This window comes from Amblyomma americanum, chromosome 10 (genome assembly GCF_052857255.1).
Source record: "Amblyomma americanum isolate KBUSLIRL-KWMA chromosome 10, ASM5285725v1, whole genome shotgun sequence".
NCBI lineage: Eukaryota > Metazoa > Arthropoda > Arachnida > Ixodida > Ixodidae > Amblyomma > Amblyomma americanum.
This window is the reverse complement of record NC_135506.1, coordinates 14,098,438-14,108,440: the sequence shown is the minus strand read 5'-3', so window position 1 is coordinate 14,108,440 and position 10,003 is coordinate 14,098,438. Positions and strand designations below refer to the sequence as shown.

The 10,003-nt window shown below is 47.0% G+C and overlaps 1 protein-coding gene across 1 annotated transcript in view; it reads left to right on the top strand.

The window, feature by feature from the left end:
• The first annotated feature begins 1,214 nt into the window (after window positions 1–1,214).
• The window catches only part of RpL29 (ribosomal protein L29), a 505,950-nt gene continuing 497,161 nt past the window's right edge, over window positions 1,215–10,003 (top strand). The window contains exon 1 of the mRNA XM_077639909.1: window positions 1,215–1,228. The gene's annotated coding sequence lies outside the window, so the exon portion shown is untranslated. The remainder of the gene's footprint in view (window positions 1,229–10,003) is intronic.

Sequence of the window (10,003 nt, the reverse complement as noted above, 5' to 3'; positions counted from 1 at the left end):
GGGAAGTTAGGCGCGTTTCCTTTTTTCAGAACCAGCGCAAGGTTTATACTCCGTTGATTTAGAGCAAAGAAAATGTGCATATCTGGCTCCCTGGGTCAGTGGTACCTCAGTCTCGCTTTGAGGTACAGTCGGGGAGAAAAGTCTCTGGGCCACGCGTTATTCAAAACGAAGCCGGTAGCTCTGCTATTAGCCGGTGGCTGGAGAACACACTTGTGGAGATGAAAGTCGGAATTTTGTTCTTTCATCTCCACAAGTGTGGCCTCCAGCCGCCTGCTAATAGAAGAGCAATCGCTTCGTTTGAGGAACGCGTGGCCCAGAGACTTTTCTCCCCGACTGTACGTGGCAATTGTGTCCACCTGCAGAAAAACTGCGCTTTCACACAATTTTTCCTGCTTAGCAATGCTAAACCGCCAGCTATTTTTGTTCTTTACTTTGCTTGTTGTCGAGACACGAGGCTCCCAATTTTTTTTTATTCGAGAAGTGTGTCATGCGGCATAAGTTGGAAAAGAAAAAAAAAGGAAGGGGGGAAGGAATGCACGGGATTGCAAGTTAAAAGAAGGAGTGAAGACCCGTTGCGCTGAGGTAGTCGCAGAGGTTGCTAATGAAACGGTTGTCCATAGTCCACTTCACGTAGTCACTTTCGCGGTTCCACCGCAGGCCCACCTCCCTGAGGAGCCGTTTTCTGATAGCAGCCGTCGCTGGGCACGTCCGCAACAAGTGCCGCACATCACAAATGTCCGGTGCAGCGCTACAGTGAGGGCCCCTGTCAGTTGCTGGCAGATCTTTGGCACGCCACCGATGACGGACAGATGGTGTCAGAGCCGCCCCTGCCCGAATCCGGCGCACGGATACCTCCTCCTGCCGAGTAAGACTACGGGGCAGAGGGTGCGAACACGGAGGAATTAGAGCGCGTGTTCGCTGGCGCAGAACTTCGGAATCGGAAACATGGGACAGGAATTTACGAGCAGCGTGTTGACCTCACGGCGCCTATACCGCTGAGCACGCTCGGGATCGAGAAGTGTTCCCGATAAATTTTCCCACTCGGTGGTTGCGAGACTAGAGGATGCTATTTCCAAAACCAGAAGATTACTCAAGACTTGATTAGGCGCGCATTTTAATGGCAGGAGAAAACTCACCACAGAATATTCGAATAATTATGCAGGTACGTTGAATGGACGCTTTTTAATAACACAGTCGCTGCGTGGTCGACCTAAGGCGGCATTTCAGGCACAGATTGATAGGTGCGCGGTATTACATCATGATTTTAAAACTAGTCCACAAATTGAATACGACATTGGCGAGTAACATTTATTCTCGTGGAAAAGAAAACCTCGAGGAAGATGCTCTAGCCTTTTCCAGGTTTTCTGCGCCCCATCCGCCAAAAACATAACAGATTCAAATATGGCTAAACGATTTTCGTAGTTACGGCCCTATGAGCATGTGTTACAAACAGTACTGCGCACTGCATTATGAATAATAATTCATTGATCAGCAAAAGCAGCGTTCTCGTATTTCCATACGTAAGCACTGCTAAGTAGCATTCTTTCTCAATTAGGCTAATCGCTATATCAGCAGGGAATATACACTTACAGGAAAGAAAAATCACAATTTGCGAGCACGACGCAGCAAAATGAGAATTTACGAGACAGGAGGTGCTTTTTGCAGATTTACGAGAAACTGTCACGTAAGCCACCGCAGTTACCGCTGTAGCATGGTCGATAAGGCACGTCGCTATATTCTGCCAATGAGAAAATTGCATTCGTTCCGTCGAAAAACAAAAATAAAAGGCTTGATGCCAGTTCAAAGCAATCTCAGCAAGTCGGTTTCGACGTGGAAGGGTCTCTTACTCTTAGCGAACGTTAGCGAGACGACGCATTTTGATCACGCAACTCCGTCTGGCGCATCATCACCTAGATTGGCAATTGCGATAGGGATAGTAAATACGCGGAGACGCCTACTTTTCGTGCGAATGCTGAGGTTAGACATGCTACATTGCAAATGGGGACAGTTTAGGTTGCGACAAAGGGGCCATCGACACTAGGAGGAGGAGGATTCGCGTACTCTGGTGGCGCGTTCAAGCCCACTCTTACGGTCCGCTCGAAGCAGTTTTGTTCTTGTCCTGTGTATGGCGATCAGAAAAACTAATACCGAAAATCGCGAATGCCTTGTCCTCTTGACGCAAGCAGGTAATAAAATTCTGATAGCCTGAAGTCTGAGAAAATGTTTTGCGGGCGAAATTGACTTTTTTATTTTAACTTTATGAAACTGGTGTAACTTTAGAAATAAAGGTTTAGTTGGAATAGCCTTGCCGACATAGGTATTGCAAGGAAGTGTTAATGTCTCTTTTCTGATCGCGACTCAGACAACACCGCGTCCATACTCTAAAATCTTGCAATATTAGTCGCTTTCTTCAAAGAAAACTGATAAACTTAAAAGGAAACAATAATTTATCGAGTATGTCTGGTTTACATTTGCAATTATAATATTAATAATTGGTTTTTGGGGAAAGGAAATGGCGCAGTATTTGTCTCATATATCGTTGGACACCTGAACCGCGCCGTAAGGGAAGGGTAAAGGAGGGAGTGAAAGAAGAAAGGAAAAGAGAGGTGCCGTAGTGGAGGGCTCCGGAATAATTTCGACCACCTGGGGATCTTTAACGTGCACTGACATTGCACAGCACACGGGCGCCTTAGCGTTTCGCCTCCATCAAAACGCTTCCGCCAGGGTCTGGTTAGAACCCGGGAACTCCGGATCAGCAGCCGAGCGCGCTAACCACTGAGCCACCGCAGCATATTTTCAGTCTTTCATTTGAGACAGTAGAATCTCCAGTATTAAATCTGGCGCATTGAGCGAAACGCACCATTTTTTTCTTTATTGAGATCATGTTCCTTCTTGTAGCAATTATTAATGGCATCGACTCTGCGAAAAAGCCGGTATGCTATTGTCCGCCCTCCGCGAGAACGTTAGAGTCCACGAAATTCTGCTACTGGCTCCAGCCACAGTTCCAATATTGTAGGGAGGTCGATGTCTCACTGATGTTTTGATGTAAAGAGAAATGACGGAGGGATGTTTTAAAGTATCTGATATGCTCCTTCGCATGCCAAGAATATTTCTCAAATTAATGGGTTCAAAAATTGCTGGTGGTCCAGCTCTGGTTAACCCTAGACCACAGCGCAAAGCTGCATCTGCCTGGCTACTTTTGTTGTCGACCGACTGGTGGTCTCCACGGCAGGCGTCGCAGTGAACGCACCTAACGTTAGGTTGAACGCATCAAAGTGCGCCGGCGTTTTATGGAAATGAAAATTGGTTTTCCGGGGAAAGGAAATGGCGCAGTATCTGTCTCGCATATCGGCAGACACCTGAACCGCGCCTTGAGGGAAGGGATAAAGGAGGGAGTGAAAGAAGAAAGAAGAGAGAGGTGCCATAGTAGAGGGCTCCCGAATAATTTCGACCACCTGGGGATCTTTAACGTGCACTGACATCGCTCAGCACACGAGCGCCTCAGCGTTTTGCCTCCATAAAAACGCAGCCGCCGCGGTCGGGTTCGAACCCGGGAACTCCGGATCAGTAGTCGAGCGCCCTAACCACTGAGCCACCGTGGCGGGTATTTGCAATTAAATTTATCAGATTTTGACACAATCATTGCAAAGATGTACACATGAGAACATTTCTAGATTATTATTATTGTTATTATTATTATTATTATTATTATTATTATTATTATTATTATTATTATTATTATTATTATTATTATTATTATTATTATTATTATTATTATCAAAACTAACTTGAAAACAATTGCTTGTATTGACATCAGACTATATAAGCGCCCTCTGACCAGCGAGAAGGCGCGTTCCCGTGTCCATTGAGGAGTGTTAGCGATTAGCAGAGCCTTGTTTCTGACAACCAAAATACAGTCAGCATCTCCGAGGAACTTTGAGCGTCTTAAGAGAAATCGCCAGCCTGCAATGCGCTCTAATAATCACACATGCGCTTAAGTTAAGGACATCGCAGTGAGCCATGCAAAGGAAAATGATAGGTGTGACGTTAAGAGACCGGAAGCTAGCGGAGTGGGTGAGGTAACAAACGCGGGTTAATGACATCCTTGCCGAAATCAAGAGGAAGAAATGGGCTTGGGCAGGGCATTCAATGCGAAGGCAGGATAACCGCTGGTCGTTAATGGTAACGGAGTGGATTCCAAGAGAAGGCAAGCGTAGCAGGGGGCGGCAAAAAGGTTAGGTGGGCGGATGAGATTGGGAAGTTTGCAGGGACAGGGTGGGCGGAGCTGGCAAAGGACAGGGCTAATTGGAGATACATGGGAGAGGCATTTGCCCTGCAGTGGGCGTGGTCAGGCTGATGATGAGTGACACATGTGACGTTAAGAAAACGAATGAAGGATGAGTGACCTGGAGAGGAGGAGCCAGTTACAAGCCTCACCAGTACAACCGATCAAGCATCGAGGTTGAGATGGTGCGTTCCTTGTTTCCTGCTTGTTTCAAGCGAGGTAGACGGGCTAGGGCCGGACACATCGCTCCCTCGACCAGCCCAGGCCACGAATTCGGTGTTATTTTTCCCCCACACAGTTATGAGTGGAAACAGGCCGCTAACGTCACTATCTGGTAGAGGTTGAAGGTGCGGCTGCAGAGTCATTTCGTCGCCTCAGGTTAGAGAAGAAATGAAGAAAAGAAAATAATAACAGGGGATAGAAAAAGAAGTACGTCGCGTGAAAACCATTTTTTTCTTCTTCTTTTTACTGCTGGCGGCTCCAATTGGCTTGTGATAATGACCTGAATTTCTTCTGGCAGTGCCTGATGCTATCGGTGCTCGTTGGAATAGAACCATACTGTCAGTTTCGTGCTTGCTGTAAGAAGACTTGAAGAGGAAGGCGGTGTTTAACGACTTGCATTCTGGACAGCGTTGAGTCAAGGCACCATTACGAGCGCAGGAAGCATGGACCCCTATCCTTTCTTACTATCGCTCTCTTTTTCTTTCCTTCTCCCTGTCCTTTTATTCCCGTTAGCCGCAGCTCAGGTGCTTCAGGTTTCGATGGCAGGTGCCGCGGCTAGCGACACCTATTCCTTCCATTCTTATTTTATTAATAAATAGCCAATAACAACAACAACTACAACAAAATAAGGAGATAACCTTATACCTGCATCCACTGCATGTCTATATCGGTGTGCTTGGATCTGTGTTCTGATAATAGCTATGCTTTTTCCCGCCGCGGTAGCTCAATGGTTAGGGCGCTCGGCTACCGAGCCGGAGTACCCGGTTTGAACCCGACCGCGGCGGCCGCGTTTCGATGGAGGCGGAACGCAAAAGGCGCCGTGTGCTGTGCGATGCCAGTGCACGTTAAAGAAATTATTCTGAGCTCCGGAACAATTTCGACCACCTGGGGATCTTTAACGTGCACTGACATCTCACAGCACACGGGCGCCTTAGCGTTTTGCCTCCATAAAAACGGGGCCGCCTCACTTCGCGCCAAATGGGGCAAGGAGGAGGGGGACGAGGAATCGCTCGGCAACCATATTAAGAGTTCATTTCGAGAAACAAATATCGACCTCGTTTCATTTACCTACATACACGTAGCGCCGCGTGCATAATGAGAATAACAAGAATGTGCTCAGTAGCACGATCAACTCCTGTGGCGCTCACATCGCAGTATTTATGCGACAAATAGGCAGCGTAAGCACCTGGAGCAATTTTATTTCCCGTGTCTTGGAGCTGTCTCGTCCGTAAAAATTGGGATCATTCGATATTGCGAGAAACTAAGTTTTTTTTGTTCTTCTTGAGTACCTGCCAAAGAGGGTCTCCGCAGTTTTGGGGCAGAAATCGATGCTAGGTGCCACAAAAATGACAGTGGGCCGGCAGTGATGGCCAAAATGTAGGAGCGGTGCGGTCGCTTTGCAAGTAGTTAGAAGGTACCATGCTTTTCTCTTTCTTTCCTGCATTTTTGTGCCGAATTTCTGTTTCTCCTTTACTCTTCCGTTCATTTCACATTCGTTGTGCCGTGCATCGGGCTCAACACACAAATTCAGCAATGCAGCGTACTGCTCTCAGCACGGCCGTGTTTGTGTAGCGGCAGCGTCAAAGTGCGCGGAAGGGCCATTGCACGCTGCATCGAGGCCAGCTTAAGCAGCTTTGTGCATTCAGGTGCACGCGCACACACAAACACACACTGCCTGCCTGCCGTGAGAACACCAGGCTCCATGTGCCACGAGGAAGCTGGCCAAAGGTTCCTCGGCGAGGGGTATTAAATATAGCTGGCGGGTGTGTGCAATAACCGGCGTATCTCTGTTTACAAAAGCAGAGGCGTACGCGAAATGCTGCGCTTGCTTGCACGACCCGCAGGAGGGACGTGGCGGCGAGATGATGTGCGGGTCGATCGCATCGTGGTGGTCTACAATCAATACCCCTAGTGAGGCTTCTGGAGCTGGGTGTTTTTTTTTTCGGTATTGTTTCTCAGGGATTAGCCTAGCAAATGAAGACGCCGACGAACCATGCATGCTAAGGTATAGCCTTGTCCACGAGGAGAGTAGTCCTATATGATGGACGGTAACGAGGCAAGTGCAACACAAACGCTACTTTGTCGGTGTTAACGGATGTCTGCACTCCTGGTTTCCACCATGCTAAACTTTGAAAGTGCGTCGCTGGAGTATTATCTTCACCGATTTTCTCGGCCTGCACATGATTTGGAAAGACGAGAAAGTAACTGAAAAGAGATGCAACGCAAGAACTGCAAACCCAGAAAGATCAGTATTTGAGTATGCGTTGTTAGTGTGTTTTTTGTTCATTTTTCTCACTGCGCCTGAACTTCAGGCACCTTGCACTTGCGGATTTGTGCCTGCTGCTAAATGCAGCCAGAATTGAATGAGCTCCTGTTATGAGAAACATAGATGGCTATATACTAAAAAGTAATTACTTCCTTTATTCATATCTTCTGCGAGCCGCCCCGGAGGCTCGGTGGTTATGGAGCTCGTCTGCTGACCCGAAGGACACGGGATCGAGCCCGGCCGCGGCTGTCGAATTTCAATGGAGGCGTAATTTTAGAGAGCCTTTCGTGATGTTCTGGGGACAACTACTAAAGACCTAAAAGCAGGAATTAGAAACTTTCTTCGCGTGCTTTGAAACGTGGCTTCCTTGCGTCGTCTTACTTGTCGTCTGGCGCAAACTGTCACGTGTGAAAGCGAAGGCCTTATAATGAAGCAAGACAACCGAAACTTTCCCGTCGTTCTTCATGCTCCTGTCGACCCAAAGGCGTCAAAGCCGGCGCCATTTTCTTCTGGTTCTGCAAAAGCGTGCCTTAGAATCTCTAATACGAAGTGACGGCTACACGCTCCTTGCATAGCTCCTTTTTTGTGACACACTTTCTTTTCCTTTCAATGACCTTTTTTTTCAGATCTGCAGCGAACATTATCTAATTCAGTTTTTTACCTCAAACACTAGGGAAAAGGTTCCAAAGAAAGAAATTTGTAGTTCGCTCGCTGTACGTTAGAAAACAAGAGGGTACCAAAAAATAAGTGGCGTTGGTTGGACTTGTAGGCTTGTCTGTCTCTTAGGTTTGACAAGTTGTAGCAGACGTCGCGCTACATCAGTGGCTTTCAGTTCTTCACATCGGAACCGGACTAGACATTGTTCCTGTTTTGCAGGAAGGTGGTTTCCTGGCTTATAAAACATAAAAGCCGAACTGGACGCGTGGATTTCCACCGGAAAGATGCTTTCACCTTCGAACGAATGTGTGATTCTATAACCTTGCAAGGCCAAAATTGAGTTGTACGACTTTTACGCGCAGGCACTTGCACGCAGCTACGTCCCGAGGCCGAATTCAACCAAAGTAGCCAAACGCCGACAACTGTGCGGGAAATCTAATTCCGCGAATTGCTGAACAAGTTTCCTGTGTCTAGTTTAATCTGGACAGCCTGCCAGCGCATGCTCTTTGGCAAGTTTCTTTCTGTGCTGGATTCGACAATCCCAAACTGACCCAGTATCCCGCATCAACTGGACAAGTTAAATGCACCAATAGCGAGCGGACATTTCAAAAGCGCGGCCATCCAAAACATGTGTAATGTTAATTGGGAATATGGGGATGATCGAAGCGCGCATGAATTGGCCCGACGCGACATTAGGATGACAGCTGTAGTTGATGTCACGACGGCGCGTAAGGAACGAGGACAAGAGAGGCACAAGAACACAACAGGACAGGCGCCAACGTGCAAGTGAGGTTTATTCGGCCAAACCCTTACATTTTATGAAGCACCCGAGCCGTATAACAGTAGCCTATTACAAGAAGAAATGATACCAAGAATAAGAAACTGTCAACAACGGTCAGAATTCAGAAAGTAGGCGCTACTTCTAACCCAATGGAAGATGCAAATTAGCACTACACATCTGATAATAGCAAACTTGTTGGTTATTATCAACAACTAGCCCAAACCAAAGTACGTCTAGGATGACAGGAAGAAAATAGCGCACGTGAAGCTCACGCACGAATGGTTAGGAGTAGACGCGGACACCAGGGCTTCATCTCATGCTCTGTCGACTCGGGCGTTCCGCTCTTGTCACAACGCCCCCCCCCCCCCCCCCCCCCCCCTTCCGACTGAGAGAACGCCGACAGGCCACTCGCATGAACGATGTCCCCGACAGCTGCTTCTCGCTAATGCCAGATCAAATCGCCTACAGGCGCCGACAGCCTGAAGATTACCTGGTTCTTTACTCATATCTATGGTATCTGTCTTCCTAGTTAGCGTCTTTGTTTTTATGAGTGTTCACAACACTGGAGAGTTTTAGATAAACTGCACGGTAATCACGGTGACTACGGCAACTGCTACCGTACGGCAAATCTGGCTAGGCAAGTCTGGAAATGGTAGCAAAGGCAATTCGTTATCGTATTTGCCGTAAGCCTGTCCGGCTACGCTATAACTGTGTTATCACCTACTTCCGTAATTCAGTACCTCAGTAAATGTAGTTGTCCGGAGTAAGAGATTGCGGGCACGCCACGCATGTCTTGGAATAAGTTGTGTGGGAGGGTTCTGGTCAGGTTAGAAAGAAAAATATGAAGCAGCCCTGTATCCCGTTAACGATGACTGCATAAGAAAAAAATACGGAAGAATGTAGAAAGAAATGTCGAGTGGTTCGTCTTCAAGCGTCGAGTTTCTGTATCAAAATGGCGACCCACAGCCTGCCCGTGAGCATCGTTCTTTCCGTATGGTCGGCACACCACCTGACCCATGTCACAGCGTTCTGAAATTGAGATGTTTCGCGCGTTTCTGACACCCTTACACCAAAAATCATTAATAAGAATTCGTATCCGGAGTGGCTTGTGAGGCGCGTGAGCTTTATTACTTTTTTTTATTGTTATCAGGACGAAACTGTCTGAAATCTGATATAGAGGAAGGTAGCTAATCTTGTCGCCTGTAATTTTTGTTTTCCTGTCTTTCTATACTGGCCGTGTTCGCAATGCTAGCCTTAGGTTGTTTACCTAAAGGTACCTGTTGAGGATTCAAATACCCTGTAGCACGAACTTAAGAATAGTGTTTAGATTGCGAAAGTTTAGATGGTACTTTGAAGTTTCGACGATCGGTTAAGAATATGAAAAGGTAAAAATACTCATCCTGTTTCCACTCACAATCACCTCGTTTCAAAGAGCATGCCATTTAGTACGTATCTGTCCACGCTATCAGCGTTTTGCGCTTAACGTCTTCGCAGCCCTTCTTTCTCCATTATTATTCCGAACTTTATTGACTGCCGTATGTTGGGATAGCTACTTGGCTGTGTTCTTAGGTATGTAGAGATTTGTAGTTGATAATTCCGCTGCCGAAGCCTCGCAAGAGCCAAAAATGCAGCTACGCAAGTCAGCGAATATTTTTCAGTTTTCTTTTTTTTTCTGGTCTCAAGTATTGCAGATAAGACGGAGATACGTGCAGTTAGTACTTCTTTCAAATTGAAAAAGAAGAGCGTGAGTAAAAGTCTTGTGGTAATGTTGCAAGTATTCGTGTGTGATGTG